The 21,554-nt window shown below is 35.8% G+C and overlaps 1 protein-coding gene across 1 annotated transcript in view; it reads right to left on the minus strand.

Annotated features, from left to right (window-relative positions):
• The window catches only part of LOC131669013 (uncharacterized protein CG5098), a 396,487-nt gene that overhangs the window by 240,165 nt on the left and 134,768 nt on the right, over window positions 1-21,554 (minus strand). The gene's annotated exons all lie outside the window — the stretch shown is intronic.

A 21,554-nucleotide genomic window follows, 5' to 3' on the forward strand; every position in this document is an offset into this window, starting at 1 on the left:
AGGTTAATGATATCTAACTGTCTGTTTGTGTTATTTTTAGTCTTATAAATATACAACATTTCGGAAAATAAATTCTTGAATTTGTACATTTCACAGTCAACGACCAAAACATTATTAAAATTAATATTGTGATTATATGTATATGTAACATATCATTATTTTTCACGCTGTACTTACGTTAATTAAGTAATATTATCTATCTGTAATATGTTCTATATTGGCTAAACAGATAGAATACTCAACAGTCGCATTAATCATCATAAGTATAGCGTAAAAAATAATGTCAATATTTCTGCCTTAGCAGAAATTGTTAATACAAAATCACAATATTATATTGATAATATTAAGGTTATTGCCTGCAAAAACTGCAAATCGGAAAGACTATTTTTGGACTGTAAAGATACCATTGCAACACTAAACCTTCTTCTAGATATAATTCGCGTACTCGAAGGAAAGTGTAAAAAGTCAATATTTAATATTCTTGGATATATACTTAGTTAATTAACATTTTGTATCTTCGTTTAACTCTTTTTCCACTATTCTATATTTGTCTCTCTCACTTAGAATCAACTCTAAATTTCCTCACAAATACCATCGACCCTGTCTATGACATTCAATGTTGTCGCAACAGCGGAGTACTAGTAGATACATTTTTTGACTCGTTTCAAACTTTATTCATTATGCCTATTAGATCTCAATAAGGCTAATACAAACACTGTCAACATAAGAACGCCGTCAATTCATGTATCTTTGTTGCTGATTTTGTGGCAAAGTTCTCAAAAAAGTCTTCTCGTGGAGTCAACAAAGGTAGGCGAAATTATTTAACGAAGCGAAAATCGCAATTGATTCGCGAGCGCGGTCTAGATGTAAAATTATTTCCCCTACAAAAGTCGGTAAGAGCATAATCCACTACCTTCACGCGCAAATATCAATTTTCCCAACTCGCGATGAGTCAAGGCAGGAAAATTAGCGTTCCCGCGATACATTTTTGGCCAACGATAGTCAGTCTGACTCGAGCATCGTTTATAAATTTTACAATTTTTTTTCGATAAGTAGTATATAGGATTCAGTTCCTAATTTATCTTTTGATCACTCCCTCTTTTTTAAGAAATAAACATCTCCAACCATACAAGTGCATGCCACAGTTTCAAGCATATTCATTTTACAATTGCCGTTTATTCTGCCAATCCCTCGATGAACTTGTGCTGAGTGTGATTGGCTGTTAATAGCACGATCGTGCAACCGTTATCCAATATAGGAGGAATCACACGAAATCCACAACAATTTAAATAGAAAGCTGACGCGTAGTCACGAATGAAAGAAATACCAAAGCCAGCCGTACAAAAATAATAAATCTAATGTAAGGAATTTATCCAATACATCAATAGGTAATGAAACTGAAATCTATCATTACCTGAGGTTACATTTTTGTTTATTATTTCATTTTATTAACAATATTCTTGTTACTTTCATTGCTTCCATAATATTAAAGGTAATATTTCTTAAACACTTCGCTATTCGTACCGACACGCTAATTACACAGGGCTGCAAAAAAAAATTTTGAGTTATCGCAAGAACACTATTCATGTATTCCAAAGGTTTTTGATGCGTTGAGCACGAATCAGGCATCAGAAATGCTCTATCACGTCACGTTTTCAAGATATTCTAACCTAAAAGTGCGAAAAACACGTATTTTCGCTGTTTTAAAAGTTATATTACACCGCAAAACATTTTTTTTGCTATAAACGAATTTAACCATCTCAAAGTACCGCTTCTACCCTTTCCAACGCATTGTTCAAATTTAACAAATCTTTTTTTTTCGCGGAGATATCATCGTATGAAGTTCACCACTTTAACGATTTCATAACAACAGTACCAACAATACAAATATGACAACCCCACGAAAAAGTCATATGTGAACAAAAGTGCAAAAGGTAATACCGTTACATTTATGTTTTTGGGGTCGCTGAATCCGAATCTGGGGTGCGTTTGACCTGGTCGGCTCAGAGTTAAGGTTAGGTCAAAGTAAAATCCAAAAAATTGCATTGAATGAACCCGAATTTAAGGTTTATCTGACCAATAAACCCCTAATATTTCTATGGCAATGTTAGCAATCCCCTAATAACCCTCTAATAACCCCCCCTAATATAAACTATTCTATAAACATCCTAATAACCCAATGGCAATCCTATCAACCTCAAATAATGCAATGGCAGTGCTATCAACCCCTAATAACCTCCTAATAACCGCATTAATAAGAACTATGCTATGAACCTCTTAATAACCGCATTAATAAGAACTATGCTATGAACCCCCTAATAGCGCGATGGCAATCATATCAACCCCTTAATAGTGCATAAGCAAACGTTACTCCTTTCGATCAAGCGGAATTTTCACAACAGAATAGTTGTGAGTCCGGTTTCCGTTGATCATACGCATTTCTTTTCAACAGTCCTTTTCAGGATAGTTGAGAATTCTGCTTTGGTCCACCTTACGCGCATCTTTTCAACAGTCCTTTTCAGAATAGTTGAAAGGTTCGGCGTATTTCTTGCGATCGAGCGGCATTTTCTCGACAGTTCTTTTCAGGATAGTTGAGAATTCTGCTTTGGTCCACCTTACGCGCATCTTTTCAACAGTCCTTTTTAGAATAGTTGAAAGGTTCGGCGTATTTCTTGCGATCGAGCGGCATTTTATCGACAGTTCTTTTCAGGATAGTTGAGAATTCTGCTTTGATCCACCTTACGCGCATCTTTTCAACAGTCCTTTTCAGGATAGTTGAAAGATTCGGCGTACTTCTTGCGATCGAGCGGCATTTTCTCGACAGTCCCTTTCAGGATAGTTGAGAATCCCAGTTGAAGTTTCTAGTAATCTTCATCGTCTATTTTATAATGTCTCCCCGGAGTTGCGTGAACGATCCTAACAAGTTCTGCAACGTATGTGGACTTTACGCTACTAAAAACGAAAGGAGAAACATTACGCCTTCAATCGAAACTGCTTACAAAAACTATTTTGGCTATTTTATCGTGAATGTAGACAAATCTTGGGTGCCAAACACAATTTGTGTAAGTTGCCATACAATATTAAGTCGTTGGAATAAAGACGACTCTTCGCAAAAATTGCCTTTCAGTTCACCGATGATCTGGCGTGAGCCACGTGATCATAATGACTGTTACTTTTGTTCTATTGACCTGAAAGGTTTCAACAGTAAGAATAAATCTGCAATTTTGTATCCTAATGTCTCATCTGTTACTAAACCAGTTTTACGAGGGACTCAGAGTCTGTGAGAAATCATCACCCCTAAAGAAAGCAGAATGTTTACCTACTACTTCCAGGAGCCCAGACGAAATAAATGATATCGAGGTGGATGACGAAGATCCGCAGTCAGATGATAGTGAACATTTCGATACAACCGAAAGTCCTCACTTGTTTACACAAGCTCTTCTAAATAATTAGGTTAAAGATTTGGACCTGCCAAAAAATAAATCAGAATTGTTAGATTCTAGGTTGAAAGAAATTAATCTGTTGGCTCCAAAAACAACTTTTTCTTAGTACAGAAACAGAGAGCAATAATATATTAGATATTTCGCAGAGAAAGATGGATTGACTTACTGTCATGACGTGACTGGCTTAATGACAAAATTAGGCTTGATATACGTCGCTACTGAATGCCGTCTTTTCATCGATTCTTCTAAAAGAAGTTTGAAGGTTGTCCTCCTTCACAATGGAAATAAATATGTTTCGATTCCACTCGCCCATTTAGTGTATCTAAAAGAATCTTACGAGTATATGCAGATAGTTCTTGAGAAAATTAAATATGAAGATTATAAGTGGCTCATATGTGGTGATTTAAAAGTAATAACTATACTTCTTGGATAGCAGTCGGGGTATACCAAATACCCATGTTACATTTTTTTGTGGGATAGTAGAGCTACTACACGTCATTGGGAAGAATCTAAGTGGCCACTTCGCATGTCTCTGAAGCCAGGATCACACAATGTTCTCAAAAAACCCTTGTGTGATCCAAAAAAAAAATACTTTTACCTCCTCTCCACAAAAAATTAGAATTGATTAAGCAATTCGTCAAAGCCCTTAATCAGAATGGAAAATACTTCCACTACTTATTGGACAAATTCCCAGGATTATCTAATGCAAAAATAAAGGAAGGTATTTTCACTGGTCTGGATATAAGAAAGATGATGAAATCGGTCAGCTAACATATTAACATTCCATCGACCTTAATACCTTCTTTTCATCTCTTGGATGTCTTAGTGGAATCTTTCTCCTTGTTCGTCACTTAGGGCTACAAGATTCTCAGGAAAAGAATCTAAATGAGAATTCAGGAAGTGTACTTTTAAACTCTTTGAAACTGGTAAGCATATTTTGAACAGCTATGTGATAATTTTCTGACCGGATCCATTTCAGATCGGGCAGGCCTACGGCAATGATATCTCCGATTGACTCGGCTGTGGAGTATGTTATTCTACTTCAAAAATAATCCGACACGTATTTTTTTTTTTTTTTTCGATTAGACCTCTACATCATTTTTTACGAACATTTTAAAAAAGTGGTTAAAAAATAAAATTTCTAAAAATCAAATATTAAAATTTAAAAAAATGCTCTATATTTTCTAATTTTTTTACTTAATATGTTATTTATAGCTTATTTTACTGTATTTCTTATACTTTTTCGAATGCGCCATGCAGAATAAAAAAATATTGAAAATTGGCGGGAAAAACTCAATTTTTCGAAAAAATTTCAAACTCAATTTTCTCAAAAAAGCCATCGTTTTTTTTTTCAAATTTTTATGATAGATTAAGCATTACAAGACCTTTAAATTGGTATAGGAGTGATCGCGTACTTTCACGTTTTAGTGATAAAATATCGATTTTTCGTTTTTTTTTGCTCAAAACATTGATAATTATAGTTTTGACATGTAAAACTTATTTACATACGAGTCAAAAAGTAAGGTGAATTTTGAAATTTAGCGGGCTACGTCCGTTCGATCTTCGACTTTTTTATTTGGTTATGTCGGTACACTCGTCTAGAACATACGTTCCAAATTTCAGCTTTGTAGTATGTTTGGTTTGTTTGTGAGAGGCATCAAGGTTAGAAGTGTTTTGCGTGCTCCACAATTTGCTGCTGTCTAAAAACATGGATCAAAGAGTTTGCATTAAATTTTGTGTGAAAAATGGAATCAAATGTTCCAAAACACTTGAAATGCTGAAAATGGCACACGGTGAGTCTACTTTAAGCCAAAAAAATGTTTACAAGTGGTATAAACTCTTCCAAGAAGGCCGAGAAGACACTGACGACGAACCTCGTTCTGGACGCCCCAGCACATCAACAACTGATAAGAATGTTGAAGAAGTGAAGAAAATAGTGTTGGGAAATCGTCGAATTACCATTAGAGAAATTGCTGATGATATTGGCATCTCATTTGGTTCGTGCCAATCAATTTTGACGAGTGTTTTAGACATGAGACGTGTGTCAGCGAAGTTTGTTCCGAAATTGCTCAATTTTGACTAAAAGAAACGTCGTATGAGCATCGCCCAAGAGCTACTGAATGACGTCAACGATGATCCAGATTTACTCAACAGGGTTATAACAGGTGACGAAACATGGATATACGGTTATGACGTCGAGACTAAGACTCAATCGTCCTAGTGGAGGCATTCTGGATCACCAAGACCAAAAAAAGCACGCCAAGTTCGATCAAATGTAAAGGTTTTGCTTACAGTTTTCTTTGACTGCAGGGGCGTGGTACATCATGAGTTCTTGCCACAGGGTAGAACAGTAAATAAGGAATATTACCTGCAAGTTATGCGCAATTTGCGCGAAGCAATCCGCCAGAAACGTCAGAATTTGTGGAAAAATAAAAATTGGCTTTTGCACTATGATAACGCCCCTGCTCACACATCGTTGCTTGTGCGCGAATTTTTGGCTAAAACCAACACAGTAACGATGCCACAGGCACCGTATTCCCCAGATCTGGCCCCCTGTGACTTCTTCTTGTTCCCAAAACTGAAGGGGCCCATGAAAGGACGGCGTTTTGCCCCGATTGAGGAGATAAAGACGGCATCGAAGGATGAACTAAACAAGATCACAAAAAATGATTTTTTGAAATGCTTTGAGGATTGGAAAAAGCGTTGGCACAAGTGCATTATATCCGAGGGGGATTACTTTGAAGGAGATAAAATAAAAATTGATGAATAAATAAATATTTTTTGAGAAAAATAAAAATTCACCTTACTTTTTGATCACACCTCGTATGTGTTTTATGTGTATTATATGATATGAAATACATTGTGAATGTTCAAAAAAATCATTACAACAAAATTAAAAAGAAAACACTTTATTTTTATGAAAAGTTTCAAAATAAACTCATTTATTTAAGTAATAAAAATTATATTTTTTATTTTCTAGACTTTTTAGTCTTTCTGTTTTTAGTTGTTTTTATTTTTTTGCTTACTAAAACTGAAGCCTTCTTCTTCTTTTGTTTCTTCGATTTCGATTTTTTTCCTTTTATTTCAACATAACGCTGTGCTGCAGTGCGAGCCATAAACCATTTCGTTGCTTTACCCTTCGACCAATACCACACATGATTTTTCTGAATACCTGGGCATTCTGGTGTGTTTTTCCAATCATAGATTTTTTCTTCTCTAAATTTTTCAACTTTGTCTTTTTCTAGCAGCAGCAGCTTGATTGAAGGAGTGTAGTCCTGTACTTTTTCAACAAATTCTTTTGCGTTTTGAATTGAATGCACTAGTTCCTTATGTAAATTGTACAATGTTGCATAGTACTTCACCACTCCTCCTATAGCGTCTACAGGTCCTTTGCCATGTCCAGTAACAGAAAAAAGCCACATAATGTTATCAACAAAATCAAGTAAATTTTTTATTTCATGAAATTGGTATCGGTTTTTGAAATGACTTGCTGCTCCATCAGACACTATCGTAACACTGCTAAAAGTAATGCCTATTCTTTCTAAATAGTCAAAAATATTTTTGAGTGTTAGTAATGCATGAGCCGAGTCATGTTTCAAGTCATCACTTACAATCGCAAAACTAAATTTTTTTTCACCTATGTAACAAACCGCTGTAAATATTGTTACTTGGTCATTTTTCCAATGATTCCCTTGTACAGCATTTTTTAAAAAAACTGACCAATTTTCGGCGAAATCTATTTGGACAATAAGATGTTTCTTGTTAGTTTCACATGATTTTTTTTCACTTCTTATTGCGTTTCGCTGTGTATCTTTGATATATAAATGCGGCACCATTTTAATAGCAGAAGCAGATAGTTGTTTCTGAAAATCACTAATATGTACTGTCATTTTAACTAAATCTCCTTTATTCCAAGTAGCATATGCAATCTCATCAGAATTGTCATGATTGTGCAGTTTGAGTAAATCTAAGCTAATTTTATCGGCACCGGGGCATGATTTACATTCCCTAAGAAAACACGAATCAGTTGATGGTGAACAAACCAGAGCAGTAAGTATTGATGACTGCATTTCTTTTATATCAATTTTTAAACCTTCTACAAAATTTTTTATACCAACAATTAAAAGATCAAAATTAGCACAATAGTTACAAAGACACATTTCATTAACTGGATTTATTGACACATATTTAGGTCTTAGATAATAAAATTTGGATCTACTTATTTTCACATCAGGGTTTTCTTCGCGAAATAATTCATAGACTTCTCTTATACTGCGCGAAAAATAACGTTTAACTTTTTTCCCTTTTTGATCGTTTTCTTTTACGGTTATAACATCACTTTTGTTTGGGCTCTGCACAGAACAGTTATAGTCATCATTTAAATAATACTCTAAAGCTATGTTTTTGACTTCATTACTCAAAGGGTGACCTTGATACATTTCTGGCTGAGCATAAATACCTCTGTCTACTTTTATTCTTCGAGCTTTATCTACCATGTGTTTTGAAACGTCAGGAAGAAGTGATACAATTTTTGATCTGCTCAACGTATCCGGAAGAATTGTTAAAAGTCGAACTCTTTCTGATTTTGAAACACAATTTTTTAATGCTAATTTTATACTTGAAATCCATCCGTCGTTTACATTTTCTATGATATTGGATTCTAGATCATCTTTATTTACATCGTAAACTTTTCTGAGTTTACTTGTAGTTGCTGCAGAAAAAGTAGAAATGAGCTGCTTTCTTTTTTCTACTACGTAGTTTACTACAGAACTGGTATTGATACGACGTTTTGGTTTGAAAGGTGAAATAGAACGAAAATCGTCAGTTAAACTTTTATTTAACTCTTCTACTTTAACAAGTTCATCTGGTTCGAATTCATTTGTTGCTCCTAGATCTTCACCTTCTGTTTCAGTTTGTGTCTCCGTATCTATGAGCAAAATATGATTTTAATAAATATATGTTTTTGAAAACTCTATTCATAATATAATAATTTTAAAACGAAAATGTATTACTTTACAAAGATAAATTATTAATTATGTGGGTATCTTACCAGTATCATCTTGCTCATCGCTTGAAAAAGGATCACCTGTTTTGCTACTTTCATATTTCAAACATAAAAGATTGTGACAAGTTATACACACATTATCAAACGGTTCAAATTTTTTTCTGCCAAACTTCAATTTCAATTTATTAGCTAAGTCACCAAGGCTTTTAAATCGCTTGTTTTTAGTTTTATATACACATGATTTATGCCTTTTTAAAAAGTCACAACACTTAACTCTCTTATCTGAATATGTACTATGTGGAGTCATAATTATAAACACAGAAATAAAACACTCAGTTATGATCTAAAGTGATTTTTGTTATAACGTACACTTGCTTTAATATATAATATACACCTAGAAAGCATGCATGCTTCTCTGTGTGTACACAATTTACGACTGATAGAAACTGAACTATGTGCTATCAGCAATGCGAGCACGTGTATATTTATAAGCTATTTATAGAAGAAGGAATGTAATTCTATCAAAATCGCAAGACTACTATCAAACGTACAATTCTTGTATATGTATATATGGATGTATATATAAATATCTATATATATATATATATATATATATATATATATATAAACACGTTTCACATGTTAAAACTATAATTATCAATGTTTTGGGCAAAAAAAAAAACGAAAAATCGATATTTTATCACTAAAACGTAAAAGTACGCGATCATTCCTATACCAATTTAAAGGTATTGTAATGCTTAATTTATCATAAAAATTTGAAAAAAAAACAATGGCTTTTTTGAGAAAATTGAATATGAAATTTTTTCGAAAAATTGAGTTTTTCCCGCCAATTTTCAATATTTTTTTATTCTGCATGGCGCATTCGAAAGATTATAAGAAATACAGTAAAATAAGCTATAAATAACATATTAAGTAAAAAAATTAGAAAATATAGAGCATTTTTTTAAATTTTAATAATTGATTTTTAGAAAATTTATTTTTTAACCACTTTTTTAAAATGCTCGTAAAAAATGATGTAGAGGTCTAATCGAAAAAAAAAAAAAAAAATACGTGTCGGCTTATTTTTGAAGTAGAATAACATACTCCACAGCCGAGTCAATCGGAGATATCATTGCCGTAGGCCTGCCCGATCTGAAATGGATCCGGTCAGAAAATTATCACATAGCTGTTTAAAATATGCTTACCAGTTTCAAAGAGTTTAAAAGTACACTTCCTGAATTCTCATTTAGATTCTTTTCCTGAGAATCTTGTAGCCCTAAGTGACGAACAAGGAGAAAGATTCCACCAAGACATCCAAGAGATGAAAAGAAGGTATTAAGGTCGATGGAATGTTAATATGTTAGCTGACTACTGCTGGGCTCTTAAACGTGAAGATGATGGTCTACAGCATAAGAGAAAGTCAGGAACCAGAAGCCTAGATGAAAAAAGGAAACGATTCCATAAATCAGAAAATTAATAACATTGAAGAGCATCTGACATAATGTGGTTAATAGCATTGCTATTATTATATTAGCTTAGTTCATATTCCAGGGTTATTAGGGGGGAAGTATAGAAGGGGGGGGGGGGCTATTAAGGGGTTGATAGAATTGCCATTGAGTCATTAAGGGCATTTTAGCATTGCCATTACGCTATTAAGGGGTTCATAGAACCATTCATGTTAGGGGGGTTATTAATGGGTTACTAGGGGGGTGAGTTATTAAGGAGTTGATGTGATTACCATTGGGTTTTTAGGGGGTTCATAGCATAGTTTATATTAGGGGGTTATTAGAGGTTTATTAGGGGGTTGATAGCACTCTCATTACGTTATTGGGGGTTTATAGCATCGTAATTGTGTTATTAGGGGGTTCATAGCATAGTTCATATTAGGGAGGTTATTAGAGGGTTATTAGGGAGTTGCTAACATTGCCATAGAAATATTAGGGGGTTATTAGTCAGATAAATCTTAAATTCGGGTTCATTGAATGCATTTTTTGGATTTTACCTTGACCTAACTTTGACTTTGAGGCGACCAGGTCAAACGCACCCCAGATTCGAATTCAGCGACCTCAAAAGCCTATAGAAACAGTACCTGGACCAAGATTAATGGGATAATCTTGATTTGACCTTGATCTGAATTTGACCCCTGAGCTAATCGGATCAAATGAATCGTGGATTCGAATTCAGCGACCCCAAAAACATAAATATAATGGTATTACCTTTTGCACTTTTGTTCAGATATGACTTTTTCGTGGGGCTGGCATATTTGTATTGTTGGTACTGTTGTTATGACATCGTTAAAGTGGTGAACTTCATTCAATAATATCTCCGCGAAAAAAAAAGATTTGTTAAATTTGAAAAATGCGTTGGAAAGGGCAGAAGCGGTACTTTGAGATAGTTAGATTCATTTTTAGAAAAAAAAAATATTTTGCGGTGTAATATAGTTTCTAAAACAGCGAAAATCCGTGTTTTTCGCACTTTTAGGTTAGAATATCTTGAAAATGTGACGTGATAGAGCATTTTTGATGCCAGGTTCGTGTTCAGCGCATCAAAAACCTTCGGAATATGTTGCTCATGTTCGTGCGATATAAATCATGTTGAGCTGTGTTATAATACAAAAGCAACACGTAACAGCCGATACAAATATGTCATAATTCATAAGTTTCGATAACATTTTTTCTTATTATATTTTTTTTTGCATTCGATTATTTTTCGGTTCAAATTATCAAGTGTTGACTATAATAGTGTTTTCTTCAGAAATTATTGAACCAACTAGTGATATTTCATTTAAACAAAATTTCACAATTAATAGTGAGAAGTACCGATTACATTTATTATAGCTTATTTTTGAGTAGTCTCTTGGAGATTTAATTTTGATCATTGTATATTTTAAACTTTGATAAAGGGGCTAAGTTAAATTACGAAAAGTTGGCCGATACATTTTTGTGAAATATGTGTGTGTGTGTGTGCACGAAAGGATCCAAGTAGTATACAAAAGTAATTTATTTTCAATAAACCTTATCCATACGTAAATAGAATAAAATTTGTAGTTATGTAATGAGTTTTAACCTATGCTACTTGTTATGCCTCTCCTACCTACAATAATAGTATATATAAATTTTTTATTTATGATAGTAAGCACATTTCTGTAATTACGTATTTCAGCTATATTGAAAAAATAAGTGAGAGAGCAAATAATTAATTTAAAAGCCATAACGAAAAGAGGGAAATAGATAGCCATACGTATTTCTACGTCAACAGTTTACCGCCGAACCGTGTTCACGTCCTGCGCCTCTGTTGCCGAGTTATTTTTCTTCATTGCTTTAAAGCTTCTACCATTTTGCTTACGTATAGCATAAAATAGATCCACAAGTCCTGAAATGGCCGAATAACTCGACAGAACTGCATTTCAGCGAAAAATATTTCAAACAAAAATTATAGGATTTTTCTTTAGCTATTTAATGGTGACCTTGACCATGATTAATCTTCAAGATCATTTAGAGATTAAGGTGATTTTTTTAAATGGCACCGCATACTTTTTATACGCAGAATGGAAAGAGCATAAAAATTTACGTTCACATACGACCTTGACTATGACTTTGACCATGACGTTGAAGGCCATTTTAAAGAGAAGGTAATTTTTTAGAATCGAATCCCATATTTTCCATCCATCAAATGAAAATTGCTTAAAAATTTTACGTTCAGATATGACTTTGACCATTACATTCAAAGAGATTTAGAGGTCAACGTTTCTTTTTGGTAAGGGACTTCATAGTATTCACGAAAGAAAAAATTTTGAATTTCAGATATGAACAATTTTTCATGATTATGATTGTTTTCAATTGTCTAAAAATTTTTTTTTTTGGAAATCTTATTTCTCTCTCTACCTAAAAAAAATAATTACATTTTACAGCCTCTTCTCTGATTTGTTTTACTTACTTTTAACATAGTTTTAGATTTTTCGTAATTAGGAATCGTAAGTTTTAATAATATTTTTTTATTAGTAATTATGTAAACACTAAATGAATTTTTTTAATGAATAGATACTAAATTGATTTTACTAAGTAAAAATTCTATGAATTCTACAATAAATATTCACTTATCTTTATTATCTTGTTCCATTTTAATTTATCGCTATATCATTCTGCCTTTTTGTACTGTATTGCAATTATTTTGTTCCAGCGGTTTTTTTTGGTATTCACTATCATTTTTCTTCTTTCATTTATTAAAATTAAAAACCAGAATTTCTAAAACTATAATAGCTCCGCTAAATAAACTTGAGTGAATAATTATTTTTATGATGAGGGGGTGTGGTGGTGATAGAAGATCATTTGAGAATGTTGCAAATTTATTCAACCAATCATTCAGACTAGAGCAAGTTCCCGTATCAAAATCAACACTTTGTTGAACGATACAACGATTTAATGAAATTGGAAATGTAAAAGATTTTACTAGATCGGGTCGTCCTCATGACTCCATTATAAAATTACAATAGCAACACGGCTTATCTTATGGTTCGAATTTCAACAAAAAAATTAAAGTTTCATTCCTATAAAGTTAAATTGGTACAAAAATTGAATGAAGACGATCCGGTTAGACGCTTAGAGTTTTCTGATTTGATGATAAATAGTATCATTAATAGGCATAAAATGTTTTATTGGAGCAAAACTAATGATGATATAGAGCCGAAGTACTCAATATCCCCAAACAGCTAACGTTTGGACAAGTATTATTAACGATATAATTATTATTGGACCTGTTGTTCATTAAGGGAAACCTTGATGGTCCACAGTATGACGAAATATTAAAGAACTAGATTATCTTTGCTATTCGTGCTGTTATAGGAGTTGGAGTCCACCAGTCAGTTTCAGTAAGATGGAGCGGGATACGTTACGTGTTCGTAATTATATAAATGGAATATATAATGGGAGGTAGATAGACAAACGTGGAGCGATTCAATGGCCAGCGTAATTACCTGATACGTGAGCATAACACTTTCAAAAATACAAAAATGAAATTTTGATTGATTCATGTATAATTTATTAATTTCATTATTTATACTTACTTTTCATTACAGAACATAAAATATAGACATTCAAAACGTGTAAAATTAATCTATAATGTTCAAATCGCTAATATAAAAAATTTGATACTTATGATTTTTTACATTAAAATTTATAATAGCTCTATCCTTTCAATAAAAAGTTTAATCAAGCTAGCATTTTGTTATGAACTTCCATTGGTGATATTAAATAGAGTACAGTGATTATTGACGGTTTTAATATATAATTATTTTTGTGCTACTTGAACTGGAAAAAGAGTTCGCGAGATATTTCGGTATTTGACATCGATTTAAAAGCTCGTTTTAGCGAGTACATACTTTGTTGGTACATAAATAGCTTCGTTTTAGCGCCAATTAAATATAGAAATTGGTTAGAATGCTCCAACCTATATAAGTGAAAATCGACAATAATCAAATTTACCAAAAAACTAGTAACAAAACATGTCGCGACTCCCATTTGTTTTTTATTATGGGCACGTAAAAAAATGAAGATGTTTCTTTAAGGGCATCGTAAATGGAACAACTCTTAAAAGTTTCATAAGAATTTAAACAATGCTCCACATGTTACAGCAGTTCGAAATTTTTTTGTTTTGCAAAGTAACATGCAAAATTCATCAATATTCCGACTTTTTAGTTTTTTGACCTTCAGAATCACATCACAACTTGATCAAACTCATATCTACACAGCTGTAGAAGCGAGTAACACAAAAATCAAAAGTTTCTGGGATTTGCCCATATATTAATATTTTTTTCTAGTGAAAAGTATTTAAATCAGCTAAACGTTGTAGTCACATCTTGCTAGATTAGATGATAAACTCTTCTATTTTGTAATTTTATATATTGTAATTTTATATATTGTGAATCGTTAATCGTCGCGGGGATTAGTCTCTTTGACGAGCATGCTTACGAGGGCAGCTCTAACCAGCACGCATGTCGACATCCGTGCGGGTACATTTGTGATGAGAGAGAGAGAGGGAGACAGAGAGACAGAGAGAGAGCGCCTGACGAAATGATTTGACTTTTAAGCTAGCCTGAAGCGAGTCGATGTACGCGGGTGCCAACGTGTCATCAGCCATCATATCGTGCGTAAGAGAAAAGAAAAAAAAAAGATTCTACGTGCCTCGATATAAAAGGTTACAAGAACATCTAGGTCTCGCAGGACATATTTGAGTTTCAGCTCCCAGAGATCATTTAACATAGGGGTAAATTTTATAAACGAGATTACGCGCAGAAATCTGCTCCGCGATACGGGTAGGCTGGCCAGCCCTAGCATTCATTATTAACGTAAATCGCTTACCATTTTTTATGCTGCGGAACCAGGTAGCGAGCGGATTATCTCACGAGAGATCGTCGGTCAATGTGCGCTGTGATCGTGACGAGTGTCTAAAAAGTGTAATAAATCAGTCTCAGAACAACTATTACGATATTGAATTTCCACGTATTTTCACTGGCTGACCTGTCCGCAATCCTATCCGACACATTATCGAATGTATAATCCGACACCGCGCTTTCGTAAATTCGCGGTGCTCTTACGTAAGTGAACTGAGATACCACCTATCCCTTATACGGAATAGCAGTAGACAAAGGACCCGTCAAACGCAATCAACGATACAAAAATCATTGTGGAATAATATTAATTATTCTAAGCAAACCATTTCGAATGGCATGCTTTTAGCACAACAGCGAAATGTATTAAAGGATGTTCAAGACCGGAATAATTTTCAGCTAAAAATTTGTTCATTAAAAGTCAGTGAACATTTCTGAAGTTTCAGATTGATTCTGTTACGTCTCGTGCATCAACTACGAATAGCTAATGAATGAGACGTTCCAATATGTTGACTAGTGGTCGGATATGTCTCACTTACAATAATAATATGTGGAAATGTATGTCTGATGATTGTACTACCTTTAATTGTTGATAAAATGTAGCAGGCTCTAACTGCTTGTTGATTGTATGAGTGTAGCAGGCTCTAACTGCTTGTTGAATTGAATAAATGTAGCAGGCTCTAACTGCTTGTTGAATTGAATAGGATAGGTTTGAATAATACTTGCACGATATTACTTGTAACAGTCGTGAGTTTATTAAGAAAAATGATCACCAATTGTCGGACCGGTGTGTACGGAGTAAAGATAATTTCTTTCTAACTGACTGACTGCTCACCTTTCGGGTGGTTCGTCTTATATACATAAATTTGTGCTTAATAAATCGCTGATGTTTCTTGTGTAGTTGAGTAATTTTCTTTTTGAGTTCATTGTGTGTTGTGTAATGCTGAGTATGGTCTTTGTGTTTTGCTGCTGTATCGTTTTCTGGTGGACGTGTATATAGTTTTGATTTTACGAAATTCGGGATTGCACTTTTAAAGAATGTAAATGAGCAAAGATACGTCTTGAGACGTAACACCTCGGGGCATAAGATATTGCAATTAATATGTATTGATTGCAATTGTTGGTTTTCGGTGAAAAGATTATTTCGTTATGTGCATTTCCGAGTTTCGGAAGTGTTGGAATTTGATTGCGTCGGTGAAATCTTTTTTCTGCAAGGTGTACAAATTATTTTGTATATAAAGGCTGCGTCACTTTGATAGTTTACAAAGTGTTCTCTGCGCTTGTGACCAGAATTCAACATGTATGGTTTCTCGAGAAAACGCCGTTCGATGGTTTGCGTAAGTATTTTACAATTTGATTTATTCATTTTTATTATTATCATTATATTTCTTTGTTCTAGTTTGCGGATTGGCAGCATTCTCGTGCAGTAAAGAAGGCCAGACGGGAGGGCTTGCCTTTACCGGTCGCACCTAAGCCTGGGACCCGAAAATATGTGAGAGTAGATGTAAGTGTTTTACAATGTATGTTTGTATATTGGTATATTGATATGTCTGATTAATTTGTTTCCTATTTGCTTGTTAGTTTCAAAGATGGCAGTTGGTGCGTACTCTGAGGCATTGCGATCGAGTGACGCAGACGGCCTTCTTCTTGGGAGAGTATGGTCCAGACGAGGACACTTGGAATCTGCGCGAATTATTTTTTTATGATATATTAGTGTATTGCAATGGTTTTCGTCGAGTATGCGTGGAGGTGTTTAATGAGTTTTATAATGTAATCGTAGGTCCTAGTGTAGATCATCGATACAATTGTAATTGTATATAAGTGTAAATGTAAACATAATTGTAATTTTGTAAAAATATAGTTTTGTTTTTTAGATAAGGAATTTGTTTTTAATTTAGATTCCTTAAGCGAATATCTCGCTTCCCTCCCCGCTTAAAATGTGGCCATGACGTAAAGCATTTGGGGTACTGAACGACATGACAATTAGATTTTTGTTGAAAATTGGTCATGTTTGTATTTGATTATTGTTGATTCGAGAGGTAAGTTTTGTTGAAGAATAGGACAGTGGGTATCAGGGTAGATTTGTATCTTGACGTCTGTGTCGTTCAGGTTTGTGTGTATTGTGTCTAGTTCAATTTCTGCATTTTGTTTATTAATTTTTGTCATACTGTTGTGGTTTTGTCGTCCTAGTATCATTAGCAGGTGGGTTATTGAGCTGAAGAAGGCCCATAGTAGGTTCATAGACCAGCCATAAACCATGTGCAGCGTATATCCTCTGATGATGGTGTCAATCGTTAGTTTTATTATTTGCAGTAATATTAATATCATTATGATTACTGATGAGATTGATCCGCACGTGATTAGTTTGTTGAATATGTGATTCCACGTGCTTTCAGCCAATTTTGTAAGTGTATTTTCTGTAAAGATGTCCTTTGTTGTTCCTTCTCCTGATATTTCTTTAGCTATGATATTTAACAGAGATGCTTTTTCCATGGGGAACATTATTTGTTGTTGTAATTGGTCTAATTCTTGTTGTGAGTATATGCCGCTAGTTGCTAATGAATCTATGGATTCAAATTTCCATTTTATGTTTGTGTTAGGTTTGAGTGCTTGTGGTGGTATCGTTTCCATTGGTTTGGGTGTTAGTTTTATCCATTTGCTGTTTACTTTGTAGTATGTAGGTATTATGGAGTTGCAGTTCATTGGAGTACCTCTTCTTTTGAGGATATGAGTTTTTGGAGTAAGAAACCAGGTTTCGTTGCCTGAAATTACTGGTAATTCATTGTAGCATTCGTTAAGGTGCTGTGCCTTCACTACAGTAGGGGTGCATTTTATGACATGAACTGCTTCTCCTGCGATCCTGGCAATGTATCCAGGTTTCTTCATGATGTTGTATGCGAATTCGTCAGGGGAGAGGGTTGCAAGGGATAGGGAGTTTTGTATTGTTTTCCTCTCTACTTCACACCTATCTGTAATGATTTTTCTGTAAAGATCGTTCAGTTGTCTGCCCAAATGCTTTTCGACATATACAAATTTCAAATTTACGTATGTGAATAAATCTATGTTGACCTTGTTTTTGCTAGTAACAGTGTCTTTATTGAATTTGTATTTGTTGAAGTTATTGTTTCCTTCTGCGATAAAGAGTTTTGGGTGTTCTGTTCTTATGAACTCTCGGTAGCATTTCAATATTTTATCTTTGGCTGTCAAAGCAAAGGTCGTGTCGCTAGTATTTACCATGTATATTATGTCGTCATTGTGTGTGTTAAAGTATTTTGTTACTGGACCTTTATATAAAATATCGTAAGTGTTAGTAAAACATTCTTCCTGAGGTAAAATGTCCCAAAATGTATAACCCCCGTCGGAGTCTACGCAAGTTTGGTCTGAAAATTTACATATCGTTCCTGAGCTTAAATGTAATTTATCATTACTCAGACAAATTTTCACATAGGCTTGTATTAATGTGATTTTAATTGTGCCTTGAACAAGTACCTTACTCCATGATCCGAACCTGTCTGCGTAGGCTACGCCGCTGCAGCTTCCTGCATCGCCAGCGAAGTCTATGCCTTTGGTTGTTGTGGCGTTTATTTTTAAATCAGCAATCGTATGAAAATTGTCATACTTAAAAATTCTCGTTTCGTGGATAGTTTGGCATTGTTCATGGCTCAACTCATACAAGTATTCCTGTTCTCCGTTTTGTTCAGGTTCGAGGCGTCCGAATAGTCCGCATTGGTATACTGTCCGATGGATTTCAATTTTGCATTGATGTACTGGAATATTTCTAAATTCGGCTGCTTGAATAAGTTCTATATTTGCTATTGTTGAGTTTATGGTTTCGGTTTTAAAGTCGCATTCGTCAGCCTCCAGTAGAGAGAATGTTGTGATGTTTGTATTTGTGGTGCCGCAGTGATATCCAATGTATGCATAAGTAATTTGAAAAAATGTAATGAATAACGTTATTTTTGAATACATGATTTGTTTGTCCTAAAACAGAGAAAGGTTTATCATTTTATATACTTTTGTGTAATATTAATTTATTTGCATGAACTGTATTCGGTTTTCCACCCTTATTTATTGTTACATTATATTTGTCTGTGATGTTTAATATTTCAAAAGGACCCAGGTTTTGATTCTTTTCTAATTTTCCTGGTTTAGGTTCTTTAATGAGCCACACTTGATCTCCTATTTTGAAATTGCAAGGGTTTATGTGGCGATCATAATATTTTTTTGATTTTTCTTTTGCTCCGCGCAACCTATCTAAAATAGCGTCAATGCTAGGCATCGGATACGCGTCTACTTTCGTCACCTTATTTACTGGACTAAAATCGAGACAGAACCTATAGCCGCCGTCCTGTTTACGTACGATTACCGGCGCACTACTCCACTGACTGTTCGATGGCCTAATTATTTTCGCCTTCCATAGCCGCATGGTTTCTTCCTGCGTGAATGCTAATATAGGAGGCGACATTCGGCGCATCGGCGTCTTTATCGGGCTCGCATCGCCTACATCTATGACGTGCTCGATAACTTTTGTAACCGCCGGAGATTCACCAGGCTCCGGGACAATCCGGCGAACAAGCGCCAAGATTGTCTCTCGTTGAGCCTCCTCGTAGCTGCTTAAACCTGCGCATTCCGCAAAAACAACTATCTCGTTACTATTCTGCTCTGCTAACGGATACCAATCGCCTTGGTCACCTGCCCGCCAAGCGCGATTACCGTAGCTAATATTTATATTCCACGCTATCCAAAAGTCGGCTCCTAAAATCAAGTCGTGCTTCAGCGTAGATACTACCGTCGCAATTAACCAATTCGTCCTACCAATTTCAATACTTAACCTCAAGTCGCCCCACGTTTGCGGCTTCTCGCCTGAGATGCCCTGTACAAAAATCGTAGGCGGCTTTAACCGGTCCTTGAAACGTAAACCGAGATTCGGCCCTACTACCGATACCTGAGCACCTGAATCTAGTAGCGCTGTATAGACTTGCCCGCCTATGTCGACCTTAATAAAGAACCTATTCTCTACTACTACGACTAACGCTGCATCTGATTCATCTGCCGTTTTCTTCGGGATTTCTGAGTTCCATTCAGACCCTCCCTTCACTAAAACGGAAGGTGCGTCGGCACCGACGACCGAACGTCCAAACAACAAAACCCTAGTATCAACAAGCTCACTTCTATCGCGCGTGACCATGACCTTTGTCGCAGCCCGCTCCGACGGGAGCGCAGCGCCTGAGCGCGTTTCCTTACCAACAGATTCCTTCACAGGTTCACCCTGATTTCCTAAAGCAACGGCCTTTTCCGAAGCCTGCCCAACCGTGGGCGAAATACTCGAACCTGCCTCATTCGTGTTCGTGCGCGACGATGGCAACTCATTTTGCCTCGCTGGGCACTTCTCAGGCGAGCAAGCTATCGCGCAAAATTTATTAAACCCTATCGGATCTTGCATATCCCTATCGGGAAAAGTTTTTCGCGCGATAGTGTGTCGATCTTTTTGAAGACTTTCCGCGTCCTGCTGTAACGAGTCACGTTTATTTGCCTCTTCGGGTTCATTGCTGATTCTACTAGGGAAACTTGCGCCCTCGTCACTCTGCGCCTGAACTTCTTTCAATGTCGAACGACTAAACTCGCCTTTAAACACGTTTTTGAACTCAACGATTTCCTTACTTCCTTTTTCCGGATCCTCATACTCTACAAATACTGCACGCTTGACCTTAGCCTTGACTTTCAAATATTCTCCTATTACCTCGTCTAAGAGAGGTGGCGCAGAACTGACAATTCCCGCCTTGTTCTCGCCTTCCCTTTTTACTAAATTCATAAAAGGAGGCGCAGAACTGGCGGTTTCTGCCTTGTTCTGGCCTTCCCTTTTTACCTCAACTCTATTCCCTTCTTCTAAGGTGCTTCCGCTCCTTGCGCGAAGCACTTTCTCTACCTCAATAGCCCGCTCAATACATCTTAGTCAGGAGTCGTCGAGCGGTCGACGGCTCCCGCGCTGAGGTTTCCCTGCTTCACCTGATTACAAGTAGGGCATTCTCTAAACACGTAACCTATTGTCCCACAAACCTGACAATATAATGTCGACTCTGAAGTTCGCGTTGGACAGTTATTAGCGTAATGCCCCGGTTGTCGGCATTTATAACAAACTACCCGCGGATTGACCTGAGCTATCGGGCATTGCGCCCTCCTATGTCCCACCGCGTTACAATTGAAGCAAGCTCCCGTGAATGGCCTATTTAAGTTGCTACCTCCCTGATTGCGCTGCTGCGGGACCAGACTAGGGGCTACACCTGCAGTCGGGGCCAACGAAGCCTGCGCGCTCTGACGAGCAGGCGCGGCTTCGTTCGCAGGCTGGTTTCTTGCCTGTGGCTGTTGCCTATCGGCAATAGCCACGGCAATTTCACCGTTCTGCTTCTTGCCCTTTTTACCTAGTTTTTTGTTCTGCTGCTGCGCTTTCTTTTTAGGAGATTCGACTATTAAGACCTCGCCAATCGCGTCGTTTAAACCATCAATAGTTTCGACCGATTTTTGCTTACCGGGTGACTTCTTCGTCTCTGTGTACGCGGATTCCGGAATTAGCGTTACGTCAGCCGTGGGCGGCTTTTGCCACCTTTTCCAACCGGCCATGCGATCTTCGAGTGCCATACCCGCTTCTTTAAAACTATTTAGATCGGAGAAGGTCTTAGTTTCAAGATATCGCTTATATCTTGGATGTAGACCCTCTATGATC

This window comes from Phymastichus coffea, unplaced genomic scaffold (genome assembly GCF_024137745.1).
Source record: "Phymastichus coffea isolate CEN01 unplaced genomic scaffold, Cenicafe_Pcof_1.1 PCOF00007, whole genome shotgun sequence".
Taxonomy (NCBI): domain Eukaryota; kingdom Metazoa; phylum Arthropoda; class Insecta; order Hymenoptera; family Eulophidae; genus Phymastichus; species Phymastichus coffea.